Source organism: Aquila chrysaetos, chromosome 2 (genome assembly GCF_900496995.4).
Source record: "Aquila chrysaetos chrysaetos chromosome 2, bAquChr1.4, whole genome shotgun sequence".
In the NCBI taxonomy this organism is placed as follows: domain Eukaryota; kingdom Metazoa; phylum Chordata; class Aves; order Accipitriformes; family Accipitridae; genus Aquila; species Aquila chrysaetos.
The window spans coordinates 28456105-28480775 of NC_044005.1; the positions used below are offsets into that span (position 1 = coordinate 28456105).

Here is a 24671-nt window from a genome sequence, read left to right on the forward strand (position 1 = left end):
AGAACAAATTTTAGTATTATTTTCATAAGATTAATTAGATTACCAGGTTCTTCTAAAATATCCTGAAACGTTTTGCCTCAGGGCAAGCTAAACTAAAAAACTTAATTTAAGAGGGTACACTACATAAAAAAGTTACCTTCTAGAAGCATTTCCCTAGGGAACAAACAGACAGCTTGCTTAGCCCAGGTGGATGCCAAGTTTTGACGCAATGATACACTCCTCCACAAAAGTGTCACATTTCCTCTCTACCTTAAGAAACTTTATGGCAAATCAGAAATCTAAGACAACCCAAAGTAAGTTAAAGTTTCCTTTGGGCAGTTATAAAAATAGTAGTCAAAGAATAAATAAATAAATAAATGTCAATAAATAGCCACTTCAAATATTTGTCAAACGTGGAATAACACCCATCTGTTAGATACTTGAAAGCTGTGAAATGAAACATACTTTGATATTTGATTACAGAGGTACTTATTTTATTGTATTCTATTACTTTTATATGCTTTTAAATACAAACAGTTTATGCAAAATATTCTGCTTCTTTTTAAAAGAATATAAAACATAGGCAAGCGGATTAACCCCGTAAGTGGATGAATGCAGCATGAGTAGTACTTCAAATTTAAAACTCCAGCACTGCAACAAAGACTTCAAGATTTTGGTTTATAGAAGTAACTGCATTATCTGGAAGCTTGATAAAAACATCTTCCCAGAGGCCAGAGTCATGTAATAATCCCTGGCTTTTCTCCCCCTCCCCTACTGATTCTTGGCCCAAGAGGAGATGAGACATTTGCAGCTGGTTCCAACTAACCTGCATAAATCAGAAAAGACAAAGAGAACCAGGGCTCAGGCATTTTTACTCTGTTCCTGCAGCAGCTTCTTCACATTGTCATTAAAGCATTTGCATCTGATGCTTTTAATGATGGCATATGCTAAGTCAAAGAGCATCATTCTCTATGTCATGCTTTTGACAAAGGCAAGAGAAAAGGCATAAAAATGCAGTTTCAACTGGTTTACAATAGGTTTTACCTATTCCTGAATTAAATTTAATTGGATAAAGGACATGTGCTTTTCTCTTTATTTTTTCTCCCTAATTTCTGCTATTAGTCCAGTGTCTTCCAGGCTCAGTTTTCTCTTTACGCATACCAGGAAGTGGTTTATATGCATATTAGATCACAGATAGACCCATATCTCCTTTTCTTCCCTCTGTTATATTCTCTTCCCCCCACTAACAACCAAAATAACTATCTTCGTTTGTATTTTATTTATTAAACAATCTTCAGCCTTCTCTGTTCTCTTCTTTCCCAGTTTTTAGCTGTCCTTTGTCCTCCATTTCTTTTCTTTTGCCTTAGTTTTGTCTTCTCTTTGACAATAAATGCCTTTTCCTTCTCCCCCTGCCCGCCACCTCTTTGAAACGTAAAGAAAACTGCAGAGGATCTTGTCAAAGACTGTGTCTCCTTTTTTTCCAGCTTTTTCTCATCTTGGTGTGCATTCTGTAAAACAGCTTTCTTCTGTGACACCTCCATTAACATTATTTTCACTCTGATAATGAAACTGTGATATGCTTTGGTCAAGTGTGGAACAACCAATTCATTTAGCCATCCTTCAGCTTTTTTGTAAGCACTTCACTGGTCTTATAACTCAATTATTATATATCAAGTAGGCAGCCAGATCTCCATTTCTAAACAGTTTACAACCTGACTGTGATTTCCATAGCCTTTAAGGATACATACATATATTTTAAACTAGCTGTTGTCTTATCTGGAGCCAAAAGAATATTTAATAGAATATTTTAGTAGAATCAGCACTACATGGTGGTGAGTACTACCTGCATATTACGCTCTGTTGACAGGATCATAGCCAGCAGACAATGGGAAGTGATTAATCCCCTCTATTTGGCACTTGTGAGATCACATCTGAAGTGCTGTATCCAGTCAGGCCCTCTCATGGATATCCTGAAGCAAGTCCAGCAGAGAGCCATCAAAATGATTAGGGGTCTGCATCACATGACTTATGAGGAACTTGAAAGGCTTGAGTTAGTTGGTTTTAAGGAGAGAAGGCTAAAGGGGGGTTTTATTGGGTTTTAGCTGCCTTGTCAGCAAATACAGAGAAGACAGAGACAGATTCTTCTCTTGGAGACAAGTTGTAACACAGAAAACTCTGAGAGTTATTGTTAAGAGATTTTTCACAGTGAGGAAGGTCATTGGAACAAGTTGCTCAGAGAGGTTACAGCATCTCCATTGCTGGAGATGTGCAACACTCATCTGGATATAGCAATCTGTTCTAACTTTGGAGACGGCCCCGTTCTGAGCAGAGGTGTGAACTAGATGATACAGGTCACGTCCTGCCTACCTATTTTATTATTCTAAGGATTGCAATAAAACAAAACCACCAGAACTAGCATTCCTACAATACACTAAATTCTGGGTTGCTTTCTGCTTTACAGGGTAGGACAATAGAACAGGGAAAAAAAAACAACACAAAACCACTCAGCAGTGAGGCACAACCAAAGATGACCCAGGTGGCAGACAGGCAGAATGCCAACAGGGAGGAAATGGTGCAACAGCAGCAGCAGCACAGCAGTTTGAGCACTACTTGTCTTGAGCACCCCATTTTTTCCAGTTTGCTACATCACTGGATGGTGTGGCATTAGGCCAAATGTCAAATGCCGGCTTGCACACCATCCTTCAGTAAACCAAAACTGGACCACTGATACAGATATTTCACATGCCTTTCTGAAAGCATTTGCCTCAAGCCCCACAAAATCCACCCCCCTCCCAAACTTAAGTCTCTGTGACTAAAGAGCTCCAAAGCTAACTATGGAAATGATTCAAGAAACATTTGAGTCTACAGTGCTTATGTTTGAAAAATACATTGTATAGCATATTCAATATCTTGAAATTCCCAAATTGCCAAATCATAATTTCTTTTATCACAGAAATAAGTTGCTAGCCTAGACTTTACCATAAAAGCAAAAATAAAGTCACAGAACATTATATGCCCATAAAAATGAGAAATGGTAACTTAGTGCCAGATTCAAAAACCCCTAGTGTAAGTAATAGCATTAAGCAGAAATGATATTTCTCCCACCAAAAGCATTCCAATTTAATTGTTCAGCTGCCTTCACAGAAAGAAGGAAGATCAAACAGGGACTTAGTGAAGAAAAGGCGGCAACTAACCACACTGAAGCAGAAAAACTCAGTTTATCCAGCCAACTCACATTTCTCAAAGTTCCTTCAAATAGCACCATTTTTCCTGACAGCAAATGCACTAAAAATAAAAAGCATAAAGGCTACAAACAGTGTGGATATTGGAGCCCGACCAAGAACTATCACAAGCACTGAACATGTGGAGGCCTGTCAGAAATGTGCCAACCTTTCAAGACCCAGTCCTGTGCGTGGGGACTGAGGGGCCCATTGGCCTCTTGCAGGGAAATACAGCCGCACCGGTTACGTTATCTGTCAGACTGTTTTGAACAGCATGAAAACACAAATGCACCTCCGCTTTTGCCGTCCAGTCAAATTCAACAATATACACTTCAGCTGCTGAAGAGAATCACGACATGAAATTTCACAAGCTAAAAAGAGCAGAGAAATAGAACACTGACTCCAGATCAGCCAGATTTGTTCTTCATAAGAGAATTAACTAAGCTGTCATTTTCTTAGATGACTCTCTGAAGAGAAAGCTATCCTTTAACTAAAAGCATAATTTCTCCCTAAACTATGCTTGCACAGCAGTAAGAGCATTGAACATATAGTGTTGCTCAGGTGTGAACACAGACATACATTTTGACTCAATAAACACAGTGTCTCCTCAACTTCTGACTTTTTTTAAATCTAGCTAGTTTTTTAAAACTAGATCCGTTACATAGTGCCTTCATTGACTATGAGTAGTAACTTCATCCCTGTTAAGTGAGAAGTGGAGGGAGTTACAGAGGAATGGCACACTTCAGCACATGTGTCCAAAGACGAGCAACGAAGCTGGTGAAGGGTCTAGAGCACAAGGAGCAGCTGAGGGAACCGGGGTTGTTTAGCCTGGAGAAAAGGAGGCTGAGGGGAGACTTTATCATTCTCTACAACTACCTGAAAGGAGGTTGTAGCGAGGTGGGGGTCGGTCTCTTCTCCCAAGTAACAAGCGACAGGACAAGAGAAAACTGCCTCAAGTTGCGCCAGGGGAGACTTAGATTGAATATTAGGAAAAATGTCAAGCATTGGAACAGGCTCCCCAGGGAAGTGGTTGAGTCACCATCCCTAGAGGTATTTTAAGGATGTGTAGATGTGGCACTTAGGGACATGGTTTAGTGGTGAACTTGGCAGGGTTAGGTTTACAGTTGGACTTGATGATCTTAAAGGTCTTTTCCAACCCAAACAATTCTGATTATTTGATCGTTACACTCTAATAACATTTCAGAGTGCTTTCAGCAGCTACGCATTAGCTATGTGCTTTACATGCTTAACATGTATGATATATAACATGCCCTATCATGAGCTGTTGCTTATTTAGGTATGATTAGCAGGCTAGTGTTTTTAGAAACTTAATCCAGATGCTTCCCTGAAATTTACTGCTATATCAAAGAAACCTGAAGGCCAGTACAATTTAAAATAGCAAGCTACACATCCAGAAATGGTCTTGGACCATCAGAGAAGAATCAGATATTCTGAGGTGGGCCAGAGCTCAGTGAGAACCGGAGATGAGTCAGTGAAATTAAGTCTGTTGAGAATGTCCAGAATTTAATGGAAGCTAAAATCAACGAGGCTAAACCTGCAAACATTCAGCACCATGCAGTTGTTGCACTGCTTCCTGTTCTTGCACCAACAAAGGAAGGTACAAGATTAAAGGGGAGTCACCATTGACTCCGAGTCAGTGCCAGGCAGCTGGGAAGAGAAACTACAACACACACACACACTAAAAAAAAGGAAAAAAAAAGAGGCACTAGCTAAAGTTAAAGAAGTTTAGATCATTGGTCACATTATCACAGACATTTCTGACAGTGGATCGATCTCCTTGCCAAATTTTAAGAAAGCAATGCAAAACATGACCCCATACCAGCTTCCCAATCAAACTGCTGCAATATTTTTGTTTACATGAGGGAAAACAATATATTTATCCTTTAACCCTAGTTTGGAAAATATCCCAAACCAGCTCTCAGCTGAAACTTACCAAAAAAAAAAGTCACCTTCACCCAGTAGGAAGGAAATGCCTACTGTGAAAAAAAAATCTCCATCTAAAATGTTAGTTACAAACAATAGAAAACTCAAAGAAAAAAGGTCTTCCAAAGAAAGGTGCAGGACAACTTTAAGCATAGGCAGAAAAATCAGATGGCCTGTAACGAAAGCTCTGTCATTTCTGTTCTTGACTATTTAATTGGTTGAACCAGTTTTTTTTTTTTAAATATGCATCTGAATAAATAGATCATTCTTGTTCCTCAATCTTGTCATAATTTATGATATACAACACAGGGAATAAAGAAGTTGGACAGACTTTTTTAAAAAAACATTTACTGGGTTTTGAATAAAGACCATTTTAAACCCATTAAAGGTCATTTTAAGCACATTATTCAGCCAAAACCATGAAAGTAATTTACAGTGAAGAAGCCTTGAAGAATTCCTCTGAGAACATAACCTACAAAGAGGTTCATATAAGTTGAGGGTTACACAACTGACAGAAAAAGTTCTTATTACGGGTTCTGAGCCTTAAAATCAGATTCTTTCCACACAGACAAAAGGAAGAAAAATTTCTGGAAAAATTCAAGACCTAGGATTATCTAGCCAGTCTCGGCAAGATTATTCTCTTCAGTTTTTTGTAAAAAGAAACTGATGGATGTTCTCTTCTTTCTTGCAACGTCATCATAAATTCAGATATCTTGCATTCATTATTCCTTGATTCATCAAGCTACATTAGTGTTTTCATTGCCAAAACACTTGACACCAGGGGTAAAAAGAAGAAATTAGGTGAGGTTGCAGAGAGCTGAGACAGCAGCTGAATCTTGGCCCCATACCAGTTATTCCTGGGTGGAGCGAATGAGCTCTAAATCCACTTACTAGACGAAGGAGGAAAAATCCTTCCTTAGCACTTCTGAAACCCAGGCTTATATTGATGACTGCTTTCTTTTGCACATAATCATGCTGAACAGTTTGAGGCTTGTTTGTCAGATGTTCTGGGCATTACAAGTTGCAGTGCTTGGCATCACTAAAAAATAAAAATAAAAAAATCAAGACTTTATAGCTACAGAAGTATAGATAAAACACAAGATTAAAAAAGGGAAAATCTGGCCAACAGGTCAAACACTCAGAACAACTCTGAAGATATTCTTGGACATTGTGAAGCTGCAAGACTTGTAGACTCCAGAGTTTTACCTCCCCTTTCATGTTGAAGGAGCATCTGACAAAGTTAGGTACATGCACCAGGATGGCTTCTGTGCCTAATCATAGCACTAGAAAAACTCCTAAATAGCTTCCTATTTCACAGTCAAACTGGGAGCAAAGAAGAGAGAAAGTCTTCTGGAACATTTCTTAAAACACATTATGAATGAAGGCAACTTTGTTTTAATGTTGTGCTTTCATGACTCTCTTGTTGTCAAAGGCAAATCTTAACATGTTCAGACTTCAATGTTAAAAAAAGGCGTAACTTTTCTGACAGTTATGCCATTTTGACACTGCTTTCCAAGTGGTCTTCAATATTCTTCTTTTAAGTTCTTCATGACTTTAACGCCACAACATCTAATCAATTACTTCCATTTGTAAAAACTTGTGCCAGTAAGTCACAGTCCTCTTGTGTTTTCTTCTTAACTAAAGGAAGTATTTCACTGTACTGAGTTTTTCAGCTGGATTGCGTCCGCTGAGCAGACTGGTTTGGAAAAAGAGGTATGATGGAAAGGTTGCAGTTTTTGCCATAACTTAGCTTATTACAATATGTTGTTCCTGCCTGAAGAGAGTGAAGTGAGTTTAATTTACTCATCACACTGAACTTCACTGATGTGTAAGATTATTTTCGTTTTTATTAAAGATACTCACTAAAAAAAAGCTAAACCTCAGGAAAAGGTAGTTTAGTACTTAAAAGGTTTTCTACAGTGCTTTCAGGACAGGTTGAAAAACACACACCTACTCTCAGACATCCATTAATAGACACCTCCCTAGAAACCTGTTTCTCAAGACATTCGAGAAGTCCAGAGACCCTACAACTAGCAAACTCATGCTCCAATCACCTTATTTTTTTAATAGATGAGATACAGTTTGGATGACATTAGATAATTTTTATGAACTCCTTTATAAGTGGGGTTTAACTTTAGTCTAAACAAATTTCTATAGCAACTGGAACAAAATTTTGCTTTTATTTACAGTATTGCACTCCTGTATTAATAAACAGTGACACTTTTACATAGAATTGTATTCCACAGAATTACAGTTCAAAAAAAAAAAAAAAAAAAAAAAAAGTCCATCACTGGGTTGTTTGTATTACATGTGGGATTTTTAAGAGCTGCAGATGTACAGACAATTCTTAATTTCCCTGATCTCTTTAATGGACTGAATGGCTGTATTATTGGAAAGAAAGTGTAATATGTAATACTAAATGGGTTCTCAATAAAACATCTGGTTTGATTTTTTTTTTTTTTTTTGGTAACTTTTAAGATAAATTTGGAAGTGTATATTACACCAAGTAGAAAACAAGCTACTGGGCAGATACAACTGGAGGGGAACCTCAGTATGATAGCAGCATATACTATTTTTAGTAAGTTTTCTCTCGTAAGTGCAAGGCAGTGAATGTTTGCCAAAAGAATTTTACATCCAGGAGGGTTTTTGAAATATGAAAGATACTTTTAAACTATGAAGAGAATTATAATTTTTGCCTAATATTTAGTAACCTTCAGATACTGTAATTCCACTTCAGATCCTGGAAAAACATTCTGGAGACAAATATTAGTCTACCACTGGATAGTGAAGAGGAGGAACAAAATTACATTTCAAGGGGAAACTGTTTTAATTAGAGTTACCTTGTACACCTGCATAGCAGTCACCTTCAGTACAGTATGAGAAAGTGTTACACCCCACAACTGTGTTTACTCTTGCTACCATCAAATTCTGAGTCCATAAAGCAAGAAGCTGAAGTTTGCTCTCAGTCATATTTATATCACCCTACGTTTATGCTACCGTAGTGCAGAAAACTAACTTAAATACCCTTAACTGGTTGACTGTACATCCCAGGATAACAGTCTTGATACATCTATTGCGCCTTAATCCGTAACATTTATGACAAAGGAATCCTTCATGGGTGCTCCATTCTATTATACTGTCTGGGTGCCATGGATGAACTAGTGGACTGGGTCCATGAAAGATCCTGAAAGAAATTCCATTGTATCAAAAAATGGAACTTGAGTCTATTCTCACAGGGAGCTGCATTTCCATATCTGTCCTTCTGCAGTCTAATCGATCTTTGCCATTTGGAAAGAAAGCCTGATCGCAGGAGAGGCAGACGTCAGTGATCTGATCACCAGCCCAGCAAATGAAAGATGCTGAGCTACTGCCCATGCAGAAGCTTACCAAGTGCTGTACTAGAACTTCACACTTGTTAAACCATTTGGTACGCAAAACCCTTTACATTAAAGCCTACCTGACAAACCAAAGATCAGATCCTGACCCCGCCACAGTGGCCTTTCCTTTGCCAAAGCAGAACAAGTTACAAGCTTACAAACAAACTACAACTTGTGAAGAAAACAAAAGACCATTTGTAACCCTCAGCGCTTGCCTAGAGAAGCTGTTCAGTGACACCAGATCAGCACCCTAGGGCTGTTGAGTAACTACTCATTGCCACTACTCTCTGATGTGATCTAACTCAGGTAACAGTGGCAAGTTACTGACCTCAGTGACACTGGTACTTTGACAGAAGCCCAGAAAACCTGGAATCTGTAACAAGCAACAGATGTGGAACTCACTGTTTCTGTATACTAAGGGCAGCTGATCAAGACATGTTTTGGAAGCCAACACTTCTGAAAAATGTCCAGCTTGACAAAATACCTGTCAGGTCTAGTAACATTTTTTGTGAAGTGGATGCCATGTCGAGAAGTCTATTTCTTATTGCCCTAGAACTCAAAAGCTCCAATACACTACCTTATGGAAAAACCTGTCACTGAATGTTACAGCTTATTTATTAAATATTTGTGGTAGGATGAATGGCAGTCATTCCAGTTAGCTACCTACATGTTTCAAATCTCAGCTTGCAATTTGGTTACTTAGAGGTTGTCTCCTTCTTTAGTTCAGACTGACATAGAGGGTCAGCTGATGTACCCGAGACTGAGCCACCTCCCTGAAGAAAAAAATCATCAACAGCGTACATTCTCTGTGAGGACATAGTATCCATTTTATTGTCCTGCCAAATCTGAAAAACAGTTAAATTTCCTTCTCTTCAAGACATACCAGAGATCCAATTCTGGATAAAATAAGCCTTCCTGATAGAAGATGCTCCTGATAGGAAGCAATTTATTACAGAAATGTATTCTTAAATCATGGGCTTCATCATCTGCATAGCATTTGGATCCCATCAACTACATCTCCAGTGCACACAAGGCCGTTTGAACAGGGCAATCTAATTTCCCAATGTTACTGCAGCAATAGTTCCGTTCTTACCCACAGACCTCAAGCAAGTTTTGCATTAATCTCTTTTTAACAAAGACATGTTAATTTGGCTACAGGTATGTCCTAGTTTCAGAAACCAGGACAAGGTATTATCTGGGAGGATGTTGACAGTGTTAATACCTACTAACTCCTTTGAAAACCAAAAATACTCAAAGCTCTAACATTATAATGCACGTAAAGAATGTATAGTAGGAAAGATTATGCTTATCAGTTTCATTTTATTCACTTGGTATTTTCAGCAGTAGTAACGTGTTTTGCAAGTGAAGGGTTTTCCACTTACTGACCACGGCATTCATCAGGACCATACTGTGATTTATATTGAGAATTCCAAGCCTTTATCTGATCTTATAAATAAATATAAACTATATAAAACAATTATCTTAGTGTAAAATTGAATTTTATCTCTCTGTAACCAGCTTTTGTCGACGCTACATATTTCTATGTTTGAATACAAGTCAAAATTAATAATAGGTATAATGAAAAGTCAGAAAATAAATTATCTTGACATTTTAACAATTTTTTTTTTTTAACATACTCAGGCTTTAATTTTATCTAGGGCTTCAACCCCACAGTTCCTTTTTAGACACATACAGTGTGTCTTTCAGAATATCTGTTCAAGGCATAAGCCTGCTAAAAGAACATATTGGCCATTTAGCAGACCAAAAAAAGAGTATAAAGAAATAACAGGATTTTATAACAAAAGAAAAACACCAGATTAGGAGAGAAAATGTAGCACTGCATGTAAATGACAGAAAAATACATATTAGAAGAAATCACAAGTTACAGTGAAGAATTAGAAGTAGAAAGTAGAGTTCTGAAGTTGGTGGTTCTGTAAAATTATTAACACAGAGCTTAGGGTTTGTTTTGTGGTTTTGTTTTTTAAATAGCTGAAAAAGATAACCAAGGAAGTCTTTTTCCTATTAAAGGGCAGCCACGACTTTATGTGAATGCCATAGCATTAGCAGTTTAATATAGAGATTAGTCTAACCTGAACATGAGCCTTTCAGTGGTTCATGAAAAAATCACTTTACCAAACAATTTTTGGGGCTTAAATATAAATTATACAAATGCACCAACCTAATAGTTTACTTTCTTTTCTTAGCGCAATTAACTAACATCACTTCAGCTAACCATCCCAATGTTTTACTACCTTAGACATACATATGCCGACTTCAAAGAAAGTGAACTGCATCTCAAGTTCTCACTACCACACAGGCCCGAGTATACTTTGTATGCAAGTGCGATGGATTACACAGAAAATTTGTTTTAAGGAAAGCAAAAGGCTCAGAATTAGAAGTCAGGAAGAAAAGAGGAGAAAGGAAGAAAAAGAAGAGGGAAGACAAGAGGAAAAAAAAGACAAGAGGAAAAAAAAGACAAGAGGAAAAAAAAGACAAGAGGAAAAAAAAGACAAGAAAAATTTCTTTTCTCCAAGGTGGCACATGTGCAACAAAAGCAAGGAGCCCAATTCAGCCACAGTACTTGTACACAAACACACATGGTAAAGCATGAAAAAACATTGCAAAGAGATTTTGATGAATAAATACGAAGAATGGCACAGCTATATGGGCTGATAGCAAAATTGCCACTTTCCATACAGGGCAAGCAGAAGTCCATGACCATGGCTACTCTGCACAAAGCCAGACTGGCCACACCAGTGCCGCGTGAGCACTGGCAGTGGGATTCCTTCACGTCTGCAGCAAACAAAGCTGTTCACTGGGCCTTTATGATTAGAGGAGGAATGTCATAACCATGGTGGTCTAGACTGCTACGAGTAAAAACAACACATCCCAAAATGAGTGGCCCTTGGTCTGAAGTGGCTGTGGTCAGGATGAGGCATGTTTAGGAAGTAGTCCCTCAAATACCTTGTGATAAACGCATGTGGAGAAAATAACACGAAAGAACACTGTAGTTAACTGAATAAAAGGTTAAAGAAAATAAACAATATTTTTGCAGCTTAGCATTTATTTGCGAACTGCTGGTGCAACTCAATGCTTGTCAGAAAAGCTATGAGGCTTTTGGTAGCTTGACAAGGCAATCTACAAGCTTGAATGAAATGTTCAGCTTAAGGAATTAGAATAAATCTGATGACTGATGTGCTACTGAACGTGACAGACTGTCATCTGTTTTAAACAGGATCTCTGTAGGATGTACTGAAAGCAATTTTTTTCCATTACCTTAAACATACTAAGACTTTTTCCAATGAATTCTGGCTAATCTATTAAGACAAAAGATCTTTGCAAACTCTTGCCACTTCAATAAAATAATGAAATAACCATTTGGCTTATTTGCATAATTAATTCATGCTGACACTGTACTTCTGTGATTAATTTACATCCAGTCCACAAAAGCATGCAACAAAAACGATTACTCTTACTTCCCAAATTAACTATAAAACTATAAGATACAAGCAATAAGCGATTAAAGCAGCTTGTCTAAGCCCTATTCATAGAGTTTCATATAGAGAAATATCAAATTGCTTATCTGCTATCAAAGCAATTAAATACATTCTTAATTGAGCCGGGAAAACATTCTAGTAGTATCTTTTTCATATTATCAGCAGATTTTATACAAAAATAGATACAGGTGTTCTTCAATAGCTTTTTAAAAATCAAGAAAAAACTGATCAACAAAAGTCCTACAGTGAAATGGTACTGCAACAGATAGCTAGGGAAAGATTAAAAACCACAAACTCTAGTTTTAATCTGGCCAAATCCTAGAAAACAGTTGAAAATCCTAGCACATTATTTTAAATACATACACAGACACACTTATATAAACAATGTAAAATAAGATAAAAATCTTTGGGAATATCCTTCCTCTATCAGACTGTAAATAGTTCCTGTAGGAATTACTGACGTGGTTTACCATCTCCTTATCCTAAAGATAATGACTCAAATCTGTCCTACAAACAAAAAATAAGGAAAAAGGGATTTTGTGACATCCACCTGGAATCTGTGCCTTAGACATAAGGAACAGGCAAAACTGCTCATTGGTGGACAAAGAGCAGTAACATCAGTTTGAACCACACTGCATTTACAAAGCTGAACAGGGAAGCCAGCACAATTCCCCAGCTTGTACAATCTGCTTTCAAAGGGGAATAAGAATCAAAGCACCACCAAAGTCATTCAACTTTCAGAAAAGGCTACGTGTCACAGATGCACACCATTTAAGATATTTTAGCTGTTGGGTGAATTTCCCTCTTGGTTGGTTGATTTATGTTCAACTAAAATTTCATACCACACATCTCTAAGAACAGAACAGTCCATACTGTTTAGCTCATGTCAGTATTAGACCAATTTACCTTGCCAGTTTCCCTTACTGCTATACAAGAGTAGCACAATTAGTGATAATTAGCCCAGCAGGAAACCTGTTTCTAGGCATGGGCCAGATTGCAAGTATATACCACATGTATTTTACAGCCAGAACAGAGAATTAGCATTTTGAAAGATGCTTTGCAGTAGAGCTAGTGAGCTTATGTGTCTCAAAGAATGTTAAACACAGAATATTAAAGCTTTGCCCAATCCTGCTGCTAAGATGCAAATGTAAGCCATAAAAAGTTCAAGGACCTCAGTCAGAATAGTTTTGCATGTAAGACTGCAGTTGTCTAGGTGTCCCGCCACCCCCCCCATTTGCACTCAGAAACCACTCAGACCTCAGAAGACCAATAGAACTTTTTCAATCAGTTGCTGTGTTATAGCTGGTCAATACAGAAGATCACAAGCCTCTGCACAACCTGATGATTTGTTCTGTGTTTTGCAGGAGTTCTTTAAATGGCTCAGTTCCCATAATCTCCTTCCTGACTCAATGTAACCTGTTAACAAAAAAAACTATAGCAGTGATGAAATCTCATGCTACAGGCAACTATCAATAGGTCTTTGAGGTACCCTATACTGTCAGGAGAAAAAATCTATGACTTCTGCTTATATCAGAGTCAGAAATTAATCTGCTTCAGTTACCACCTGAGATCTTTTGGATCAAGAGAAAAGAAACCAGAGCCTAGAAGCTCTGATTCTTCCCAAAGCTTTTCACGATTGCTAGCTCTGTATTTCTCTCATCTTCCTTGGGTCAAAACATCAGACCTCACTACAACCTCTGCTATTCAACATGTGTTGTACTTCCCTCCTAAATGCTTCAGGCACTACATAAAATCTATCAAAAGAATCAGGTGCTGATACATAAGGAATGTTGAACACACACAGAGGTGGTCTCCACTTTCTTCAGGGCAACTGCCAAATTCAACTGATGCATCAAGCACAGAAAAACATTTATCACTCATCTTTTCATGATGTTCTCCATGTACTGGCAGGTGCAAGACTTGGCGTTTCTGTGTTTTGTTTTTTTAAAAACATTTTAAGGCCAAGTTTACGAAGGGTTGTCTTTTTTTACCCCCACCTTTTAATGACCAGTAAACCCACCCTGTTGATTCTGCCATTCATTTCATGTTTCATACAAGATTATTAAGCTCCTCTTTTGCTTCTAAGGACAAACATTCATTGGAATGTAATTTTCTGGACATTTGGTCTTTTCAGCTCTACCCTGTATTCCATTGAAAGCTTCACTATCAAACTTTTCCTGAAAAAGCTCAACCCCTCTCCAAAGAATGGGTTCCTTTAACAAGATCATGAGCTAGAACTTTGTAACCATTCCCTAGAGGGGGGAAAAAGCTTATTTTTATAAACACTCAAGTATTTGTATTCTTCTACAGCTTCCTTTTTGTGCTAATATCACTGCCTCTGCTAGTAACTAAATAAAAATTCAAAGAACACAAAAACATGACCCCTCTAATGACGCCTCAAAATTAAATGGCATGATCATTCTCAAACAAATCAAAGACGGCTTAAGATACATTGTTAATGCCAAATCTATATGCTGAAACTTCGTTGGTATGTGAAAAGTCACTGTCCTGACCAACTGCTGCATAAAAGTCAAATTTCTTCCAAATTATTAAAGAAAAGTTGGGAGGGGACAGAGCTGGCCCAAACTGGCCAAAGGGGTATTCCATACCATATAATGTCATGCTTAGCAACAGATACTGGGGTAAAGCAAGAAGGGGGTGTGCGTTTTGTCTTCTGAAGCAGCTGTTGCTCAGAGACTGGCTGGGCATTGGTATGCTTGTGGGTGGGACATGGTGAGTGACTATTTGCATCTTTTTTGCATTTTTTTTCTTTCTTCTTTTTCCTTTGCTTATTAAAATGTCTTTGTCTTGAACCATGAGTTTTTTGCCTTCTGCTTTCCCTATTCTCTCCCCCATCCTGCTGGGGGTGGTGGTGAGCGAGCAGCTGCACGGGTCCTTAGCTGCTGGTGAGGGTCAACCCACTGGGTGACTGTTTTTCTCTTCTCCCTCCAACGCACAAGGATGTTCATAGTTGTGGTTTGTGTTTGGTTGTTTTTTAAATGCACTGAAACAGTAACAAGCTGGAATACTGTCTAGAGCTCCCTCTCCAAAGTGCAACAAATACTTGGGTTTGAATGACTGGAGCGCTGTACTACAGTTTGCTATGTGCCATGTGAAAGAAAATCCCTAGTTTCATTTTTGCAAACCATAAGCAAAAGTGACTACTAACCATTAAAACAAATAAAGCAAACCAAATTATACCATTCCAGCAGAATGCTAACTCAGTAATTTATTTTTGACGAATGCTTTCACAATCTCACTTTTAACCCCATTCCCTAACATCTGAACACCGGTTTCACATGCATAATGAACAGCAGGCAGAAACACATTTCCAAAGATTATTCAGATTGCAACTTAGCTCAGTATTCATATAGTCATCAGACAAATCTGCAGGCTTTGCGAATTACTTCATTTTTCTTTTGGGATATAAGGTACTGTACAGGAGTGTTACTGCACAGAAATATTAGTCAGAGCAAGAACACCAGGGACCCACACCCCTCCCATTGTTTTGAAATGTAAACATTAAGTCATCTAGAATTTCAAATAAGAAATGCAGGATACATGTTATACAAATTGTGTACCTGTTACAATCACAGAATAATCCTAATCTGGCAGATTTTTCAAGTATATATTTATTGGCAGAAACACAACAAAAAAACCCCACAACAATAATAAAAACTTTCTACCTCTTCTTATTTCTAAAATATTATCCTCCTTTCTCCCTTTAAAATTAAGAACATTTTAAAATAAAATTAGCACCTTGCTATTTAGGAGCTGTTCTCACACTATCTCATCTATTCAACACTATTGTCGAAATTAGTGCATCTCTTCTACATACAAAACCGCATCAGGTAAACTTATTTCTAAAGAAAGTTGTTGCAACTTGCACATTCTTCATAGTTTTACAAGCGGCCCACACAGATATCAGCAAACCAAGCCCACTGTATCAGTTAGTTGAACTGCATAACACAGCACTGGGCTGAGGGTGTGGACACACACCATGCAAAATGGGGCATACGCAAGATTAGCTACTGCTAATTTTGAATTTATGAACTGCACTATTCAACAAATTTCAATACTCAAAAATATAGTTTCAAAACGATCAGCAGTTACCATTAGCTAGAAACAAAAATACAAAACCAAATCCCAAAACTTACATTTGAAAAGCAAATTCTTCTGCCTTGTAAGTTTCTTAAGAGCTTCCCACAGGCCCTGTTTTTGATGCTCTCAACCAAGATTTGCCTAACGACAAGCAGTTGACTCGGAAATTAAGTGCAAAGGGAAAACGCATGGCATACCAGATGAGCTGTCATACTTGGCAGTGCTCTAGAACAGATCAGGGTATTTCACCCAATCACCTGGCCCCCACAAACACCGCAAAACTGTCCCTAAGCATCTCAGCACACGGTCACTGCCTTGACTTTCACAGCTAATACTAGACATTTAATTTTAAAACCGTGTTCATTTATTACATATGAATAAAACATATTACAGATACATGCTCAAGAAGCCCCTCCTGCCTGGCTCTCCCGATAGAGAGGCTGCAAGTACACCCAGCAGCCTTTTTAAAGCTGGCTGTTGGCACAGGGCTCCATCTACCGGTTTGGGATCCTGCACATCCAGGGGAAGAGCAGGCAGGAAAAAAAATTAAAATCTCAACAGCTATTTCACATCTCCATTTGCTAATAAGATCAGGATATTCAGAAAACACTACTGGTTCAGAAGAAAACAGTCAACCAAATACATGCACTCACACATGCTAGGTGGAAACAGTTGCATGTATATTAAATTTTTTACTATCCTTTAATATCTGTAAAATGTATCTAAAAAACTGCTCTAAAGAACAAACATGTGACTATACACTCCCAATCCAGATGTAAAGCTTTATTGCTCCTTCCTAAAGCAAGGAAACAAGCAAACACAGATAAGTAAAAAATATTACTGAAAATTAATTGCATAATATCTGCACAGTTTAAGGCATTAAAGGTGGTTGTCTTTTTCCTTAAAAAAGGGGATTCCTCAAACATACAGAAGCAAAAAAGTTTCAGTAGGAGACTGCCATCAGCTTTCATCAAGGGTATTTCTGCACTGTAGCAACTGCAGCTCATGCAGCTATAGTATGTCTAACATTAAAGATTAATTTGGCAACTGCTGTCATATGCAGCATTTCTCAAACTGAGCCCTTGCCTTACTAACCCCACTCTGCCTTCAATTCACATTTGGTACTGAAAAAGAGCAGTATCTTTTCCTCCCCAGGACCCTCTGTGCCCATCAGCCAAGCCTGCTGAGCTCAGGCTGCAGAAGAGAAGCTGGAACAGAAAGCAGCAGCAGTGCTACCACTTCTGTGCAGCAGTTCAGGTAGTTACCTGAGCTTGTTTTGAACAAGCTTACTGTGGTGACTGCAGAGCAACAGCTGAGAAATTAGACAGTGCCTGCCCAAGCAGCAATCACATCTAGAGGTGGCCAGGGCCAACAAATGGCTGACTAGTCACCCCAATTCTTTTCTCCAAGGCATGTCTAGCAAGATCAGCAGCTAACTTAAGACCTGGAGCAAGAAAAGAGACAGTGCAGGAAAAGGACAGTGAGCTCCACAACTCCTCCCCACGTCTTTTCTTTAAACACCCTGCCCCACACTCAACGCCATGTTGAAGGCAGCTAAATGGGGCTCAGTACTGTCAGAGGCACAAGAGCGATGGGGTCAGGGTAAGGGAACCATGGAAGTATCCACATCCCTCACAACTGTACCTATACATAGGAAAATACGAGAATAATTTAGCCGGGAACACCAGCAAACAACCAACAGACGGTCACAGCAAGAAGGCAGGAATGGAGCAACGAGTAATAAAACCCAGATACTATGGAATATCCTACAAAGCAGGGAGAACTGGTGAACAAGGACACCAGGGAATTCATGCAGTTCCTCCTGTTGCTCAGTTTTCCCAGTTTAGCTTGTCACCCTAAAATGACAGTTGAAGAGACTAATGGACAAAATCTCCTAAAATGAACTTGCATAACACCACAGAATGAGAACAGAATGCTGCCTTTTTTCTTTTTTATTTTATCTTGAAGGAAAAGCAAAATTTAAACCTTGAAGGTGGCTTTTCACTTGCTAAGTTCAAATTTTAATCAAAATGCATTTTACAAATACAACTGAGCAGAACTATGGGGTTGCTGATGTCTCTTTAAGAAACAATGACATCAATGCAGGCTACACTTGAGAAGGATATAGGTGTGGAACTACATCCTTTTCCATCATACATAGTCAGATGCAAAGAGAAAAGTTTAACTTCAAGATTCCTGTGGTCTAATGAAAATAAATACCATTACAAACAGATCCAAGATACAGACTTATTAAATACTGTTTGTTTTTCTTCAGATACAGATCATGGGAACTGAGATATTTAACTACTTCAAGACTAATTTTTATTCTACCTTCAACCATTTACACTGTCAGCAAGCCCATAGTATCCCGACAACTAGCAGAGGAAAAAACAAAAAAGAAAAAAAAAGTGGAAAACAAGTCAACTAGCATCTGTGAAAACATATTTAAATTGGTATCTGAGTATTTGATTGTCCTACTTTGATTACACTGAGCAACTGAATGTCTATGATACTACCTTTATCACTCATCTAGTAATATTTGTGCTAAATTCAAAATCAGAACACATTTTTGTAGCTCTACAAAAAGAGCTACAAAACTTTCAACAATTCTTAAAATTATGGTGGGTGTTTCACAGTGCCTCATTACACGGAAGGTACCAAGAAGCAAATCGGCCATACAGTGCTTAAGTCAAACTTCACACAAGGAAAACCACATGCTAATACTCTGCTGTAACAGAAAATGGAAGAAACTGCCTGTATCTGTGCACAAGTACAAGCACACTATAGAAAAACACGATGAAAAATCCTGCTCTGTTTCTCATGCTTGTATCTAAAAAATTTGCATAACCAAGTTAACACATTCTCACCTACTGAGCACCTAATGTTGCAAAATCCTATAGAACCTGAAGTTTTATTTACTTGAATGTGACCGGAAGGACAACACATTGAGCAACATAATCTTAAAGCAAGTCCAACTGTAAATCAAAGAAACTTGAAATTAAGAACTGTACTTGAGAAAACCAAATTGTGCCTTTCTAAAAGTAATACTAATAACTTTATTGTATCAATACTAATGATTGTATTATATGGTGGGTATAATTTAGGCAACTACAACTAGCATAAATGACAATATCCAGACAGGACACTGCATTAGATATGCATTTTCTTCATATTTCACCACGTAATCTCTCTCAAACAGGACTAGCTGTCTTTAAAGAAATATATAGCTATGTGTCATACCATTATTAAGAGAAATGAATGCTTAAAAAAAGAACACACTTACTTTTGCATAACCTCTTTCAATAGCATTGAAGTGGCCACTGGAATTTCTTAGAATAATTTTCTAATTATGCTCAGTATTCTCATTTATCTAACTATGCTCAGCTACAAGCTGAGTTACCATTTTTCTTGGTAACTAGGCTTATCTTTTTGGCAGTCAATTAAGCTTCTAAAATGAAGTTAAATCTATAATACATAGGGAAAAACCAACAAAAACATAGTATAAACTGATATTTTATTTCCTATCAAATATAATACGTAAGCACTAAGAATGGTTCCAATTCCTCACCTGTTGATACACAGAATTAACAAAGAGAGGGGGTCCAATATATATATTTGGAAATTGTGTACTGAAAGAAAGCTAAAGCAGAGCTGATTACCCCCAAAGGAAAACAAGCCAAGGACATCTAAAAAAAAGAAACAATGTTCATAATACAAATATCTATACATATTTAACTTTGTGCATTAAAAACTGAAACAACGCACAGTAATATTTTTAATTGTGTAAACACTCTGCAAAAAAGAAATAATACTTTTCATTTCCATATATAACAACTGCCGTGCCTCAGAAAGCCCTATTCCCTTTCTCCAAGCCAATCTAAGCTTAGTACCATTCATTTGTTAACTTGGCAACTAACGACAATTTCTAGTTCTGTTCCCACCAACCATAATACATACACACACAAAAGCATGAAGCAATTCTTCAGCACTAAATAGTCTCTTTACAAGTGGACATTTTTATTTATAGGCTAAAGTACAAGTCAACATAAATTACTAGATTTGCACATTTAAAAAACACCATTAAAAATTCAATCTGTCTGCTTCAAGTACAGCAATCTTTGATCCCATGTTAAAATTCTCTCACAGTGGAGCACCATACAGCATTTTCAGAACAGTTTCAATTCAGACACAACCCTGCTCTCATTCCACAAATCCTGATGGGAACTGCCACCCTCTCCCTCCAAAAAGCTAATCAATAATCAAGTATTTTAATCCTTCTTTGTCCTAATACTACATTACTGAAGCAGATTAGATTTTTCTAATTTATTTCACACTTAACATTTAAATTAGTGCATAGCTAGCTGGAATATTACTATTTAAATGAACATATAACTTAAAGATCAAATTCTGTCTTCAACATATTTACATAAAAGGACAGAAAGGATAACATTTGTCTACCAGCATGTTATGTGGATCTCCTTAACTCAATTTACTATGGATTTCATGGTGCAAAAATTAATGCCCTCCAGGAACTGAACTCATTACCAATTATTTCTTCCAAACCTGCAGTGTAATCCCACGCTGCTGTGACCGATGGAAGTTTTGCCATTCACTTAAAGGAAGTTGGATCTGTTCCTTGGTTTGCTACTCTAGCAAGTGATACTGAGCAAAATGACAGCATAGATTCCTGCTAATAAGGAAAAGATACTATGAACCAGTCTCATGTATTTTATTCCCTGCTAAAACTGAAAGCAACATATCGATGATAATTTTAACTACACATAAAGTCACCAACAGAATTATATGCCTTTTTCAACATGAATTTCCAGAATACATTTCAGCAACAATAATGGCAAACAGCCTGTAGAGTCGCTCATGGACCCTACTCAGTCCTTCATCCCCTTCCCTACTCCAGAACCCACAGAAGCATCCCTGGAAGTCATCTCATGCACATGTATCACACCGAACTCGCAGCACACATACAAATAGCCTCCCACTAGGCACCTGACCCAATAAACTCCTTTTACACACCTGTAACAGAAAAGCACTGGTAAACAAATAAAGAAAAGAAGCTGTACATGTATTCTGGTGGCCAACAGAGTTGACCATAGGTGACAGGTGCCACAACTTTGGCTTTCAAAAAAAAAAAAAAGCTTTCAAAATAATTAACTGAATCACTGAGTTTTAATTCCTCTGAAAAGCATGAAATAAATCTGACAACATCTTTGACAAGGCTCAGCCAAGTGTAATGGTGCACAATAAATACAACAAGCTGTTTTCACATGTAGTTAATGTTCAGTAACATACAGAGGAAATCCATAAACACATACTGCATTATGATAGCTACCACTGGCATTCAATTTAAATGATTATGTCTCTATTACTTGTACTTGTGAGAGATAAGCAGTGCCTGTTTCACACTTCATAGAAAAAGGCTCAAGAAATGCCATTTATTTGAGAGAATTGTAACTAACACACATGCACATTTAAAAAAAATATGATTTGATTCACTGATGCTATGAAAACCAAAAATCAATCCCAGCAATATTTCATGTTGTGGTGGGTTGACCCTGGCTGGATGCCAGGTTCGCACCAAAGCCACTCCATCACTTCCCTCCTCAACTGGACAGGGGAGACAAAATAGAATGAAAGGCTCATGGGTCAAGATAAGGACAGGGAGACATCACTCAACCAATTACCATCACAGGCAAAACAGACTCAAAATTAATTTAATTTATTACCAATCAAATCAGAGAAGGGTAATGAGAAATAAAACCAAATCTTAAGAACACCTTCTCCCCACCCCTCCCTTCTTCCCAGGCTTAACTTTACTCCTGGTTTTCTGTACCTCCTTCCCCCCAGCAGCACACGGGGATGGGGAATGGGGGTTGTGGTTAGTTCATCACATGTTGCCTCTGCTGCTCCTTCCTCTTCAGGGGCAGGACTCCTCACGCTCTTCCCCTGCTCCAGCGTGGGGTCTCTCCCACGGGAGACAGTCCTCCACAAACTTCTCTAACATGAGTCCTTCCCATGAGCTGCAGTTCTTCATGAACTGCTCCGGCATGGGTCCCTTCCACTGGGTGCAGTCCTTCAGGAGCACATTGCTCCAGCGTGGGTCCCCTGTGGGGTCACAAGTCCTGCCAGCAAACCTGCTCCAGCGTGGGTTCCTCTCTCAACAGGGCCACAGGTCCTGCCAGGAGCCTGCTCCAGCACAGGCTTCCCACGGGGTCACAGACTCCTTCAGGTGCACCCACCTGCTCTGGCGTGGGGTCCTCCCCGGGCTGCAGGTGGATATCTGCTCCACCGTGGACCTCCCTGGGCTGCAGGGGGACAGCCTGCCTCACCATGGTCTTCCCCATGGGCTGCAGGGGAATCTCTGCTCTGGCGCCTGGTGCACCTCCTCCCCCTCCTTCTTCACCGACCTTGGTGTCTGCAGGGTTGTTTCTCTTACATATTCTCACTCCTCTCTCCGGCTGCAATTCCCATGGGTTCCCCCCCCCCCCGCTTCTTAAATATGTTATCACAGGGGCGCTGCTACCATCACTGATGGGCTTGGCCTTGGCCATGGGCAGGTCCATCTTGGAGCCGGCTGGCATTGGCTCTATCGCACATAGGGGAAGCTTCTAGCAACTTCTCACAGAAGTCACCCTGTAGCCCCCCTGCTACCAAAACCTTGCCATGCAAACCCAATACACATGTAAAATATTTTCAAAATTCTAATACCTAATGTTCTTTTATATAGCAAAGGCCACCACTTTGCAGAAACTGCCAGTTTGCATTTTAACCTGTCCTTAACAGACTCAAGTCCAAATCAAGAATTACATAGAAAACAGAAGCCTGCTGTTACGGTGTCTGTACCATGGCTCATGAGGCTAGGAGGGAGCACACCAACCATCCTATCACTTAAAAAACTGGTGCCTCAAAGCAGCAGAGATTCACCTTAACAAATGAGCATACATACTGGTTCTTTCCATAGCTGTATCTGTTCTGCAAATAAGCGTTCCAAACTGTTTCTGCTACCCATTTAAAATCATTTTCTTTTAAAAGGAAAAGGCAAAAGCCAGCAATTGTACTTTCAGGAATATCTGCCAGTTGCAACGTTACCCTGCAGATAAATCCGTTAATAGACTGCAGTCCAGAAGGGTTGGTTGGTTGTTTTAAAAGTAAGTTTCAAAACATCTATTGCCCATATAGGATAACAGATGTAAAAGTGAAAAGAAGCCTCTGCATAGATTTAGGAGATCTGCACTAAAGCGAACATCAAGTCAGATCAGCAATTCATAGTTTAAAAACATTTCCCTATCTGCATGCTGCCATTAACATGCAGCATCTACTCTGTCATATGTTTAGCAGCCTAAAAAGTTTAAGAGGAGGTAGCAAAAAGATTCGTTAGGATATCTCTCAAGTTCACATTACTATTTTACACAAAACTGTGACCATAGGCAGGATTCTCTCCCCCTTCACCCTCAGCTCACATGTACCTTCTTGCTTTCAATTCTAGTGAGTAATTTAATGATTCGTTCCACAAAGAATTACAAACCCCATATTTTCTCTCCTCCCCTAACCCCTTCAAGCAAGCCCCGAATACTTCCTTACATTTTTACTAACCTAGGCACCCTCAAAAACTAAACACCCCACAAATTGCAAAAAGCTATACCTGGGCCACAGGGCATCAGCACTGTACTCCTATTTCTGCCAGTAATACAAAGCGTTGGGTTTGTCTTGCTGCAAGAGAAATAGTAAGCCTGACAATTGGTTTGTTTCTTACTGGTCAAGAAAAGAGGATAACACCACATTAGTGCATTTCTAATTTAGCATCATCTGGAATGACTTCTAACACGCAGGGAGATAGAATAACAGAATGCAAAGAACAAAAGCAACATTTCCTTCTCCAAAAGGGACAAACTAATAGTTAAAAGGGAAATGAAGTGAATCCAGAACAAAACAAAACAAAAAAAAGGCAATAAGTCAAATCAGCTATCATGTGAGAACTGGGGAACAGATTTTTAAAATTTCATTTGCTACCCACTACTATTGGACAGAGTAGCAGAGTAGTTCCCATTACAAACCGTAGTGGGAATCAGGCCCTAAAGAACTTGTGGTATCACTATATGAAAACCTGTAATAACTACGAAAAGGATATATACAGATGCCAACAATAAGCAATCATTTACTAAATCTAAGAGAGTATATAATGTTCCTGACTATAAATCTACTGGCTTGGTTTGAGCCTTATCAGTCTAGGTATCTAGAAGAAAACTAGACAAAACATCTAACACTAGTGAAGAAAGTGCCAGGAGGGAAAATGGATATTCTGCTACCATACATCCTCTCCACAGGCAGATATACCAAGTCCTAGGAGGGCTATATCTCCCTGATAATGCTGTCACTCCCAGTGATCAGATGCAGCAGTGACTGCATAGCTTCAAAACTCCACCTCCTTCCCTCAAAACTTGCAGGAGCAGTTGTTCCTACTTCCTCAAATCCTGTACGTAATTTTACCTCCCAGCCCTCCCTTCACTTTCCATACTGCAACCAGAACTGCAGTAACT

General features: G+C 38.6%; 1 protein-coding gene across 4 annotated transcripts in view; it reads right to left on the reverse strand.

Annotated features, from left to right (window-relative positions):
• Positions 1–24671, reverse strand: part of MIPOL1 (mirror-image polydactyly 1) — a 195291-nt gene that overhangs the window by 164143 nt on the left and 6477 nt on the right. The window contains exon 1 of one of the 4 annotated variants that reach the window (XM_030033209.2): positions 21968–21988. The exons of the other annotated variants lie outside the window; for them this stretch is intronic. The gene's annotated coding sequence lies outside the window, so the exon portion shown is untranslated. Of the gene's footprint in view, positions 1–21967; positions 21989–24671 lie in introns of those variants that run through there. 4 annotated transcript variants of the gene reach the window in all.